Here is a 1,074-nt window from a genome sequence, read left to right on the forward strand (position 1 = left end):
GTTTATCCAAGACGTGCTGTGCTTTTTAGAAATCTCTAAGAGAATGTGGAGAGCCACATAGCATTTGTCTTGGATTCAGCATCCTTCTACATTTTAATTCATAATTTTTGTGACAAAACAAATGCTTACAGTTTACGTGTATCACAATGCAGAGAGAGGCTCTCTGCATTTCAGAGGACACTTTTTAAGTCATCAGCAAGCAACAGAAACGGCCAGAGAAGTAACACAGTGCTTTATAAACGGAAAGCATTCAGACATGCACCCCAACAGCACCGACAACTTGCACAGACTAATTATACAACTCAGCAAGCCTATCCAGCACAAATCTCAGATGAGGTGTGATTAACCAGGCACACAGCATAACGGTGGATTTGATAACTGGGCTTGTGAAACATCAGACTGCAACAACAAAACATAAATGGGAAAAGCCCCACGAGAAAATGCTTCTCTGCTCATCATCTTCTGCATTCCAATGTCTTGGGCCCAGCTGAAGGAAGAAGGCTGCAGAGAGAGGCCAGGAGAAGTCAGCAGCTGCAGCAGAGCCGGAGGTGTCGCTTCCCACAGCTGGGAAAGGCGGAGGCACAGCCACCTTTACAGGGGTGACGGCTCAATTCAAACGGGAAGCAACAAACGGCCACGGGGAAAGGCAGCAATAAGGGCTTTAAACATCAGCTAAGGAGAGTAGAGATATATATAAGGAAAGGAAGGCTCCGCCATCAACCTGAAGTAACATTTTGACTAAGCACGCCCAGAGCAGAATAGGGAAAACGGCGGAAGCACGCAAAACCCATCTTCTGAGTGACTGTATCCGATGGACGTCCACCTATAGCGTTTAAGCCATAAAGAACGAAACCTCGATGCGCCTTTTCCGTACGAAAGCCAGCGCCAGAGCTGGCTCCGTTTCCTACAGATCGCCTACCCGTGCAAGGAAGCATAAAGAAGCCGCTGCGGTCCCACTCACAACAGTCCTCCGGAACACGCTCTGTCCACGACACCCCACTAGCCGTAGGACTTCAAGGCTTCGGCTCGTGTTTAGAATCCGCCCCCGCTTACCTTCTAGAACGGAGACGACGA

This window comes from Meleagris gallopavo, chromosome Z (assembly GCF_000146605.3).
Source record: "Meleagris gallopavo isolate NT-WF06-2002-E0010 breed Aviagen turkey brand Nicholas breeding stock chromosome Z, Turkey_5.1, whole genome shotgun sequence".
NCBI lineage: Eukaryota > Metazoa > Chordata > Aves > Galliformes > Phasianidae > Meleagris > Meleagris gallopavo.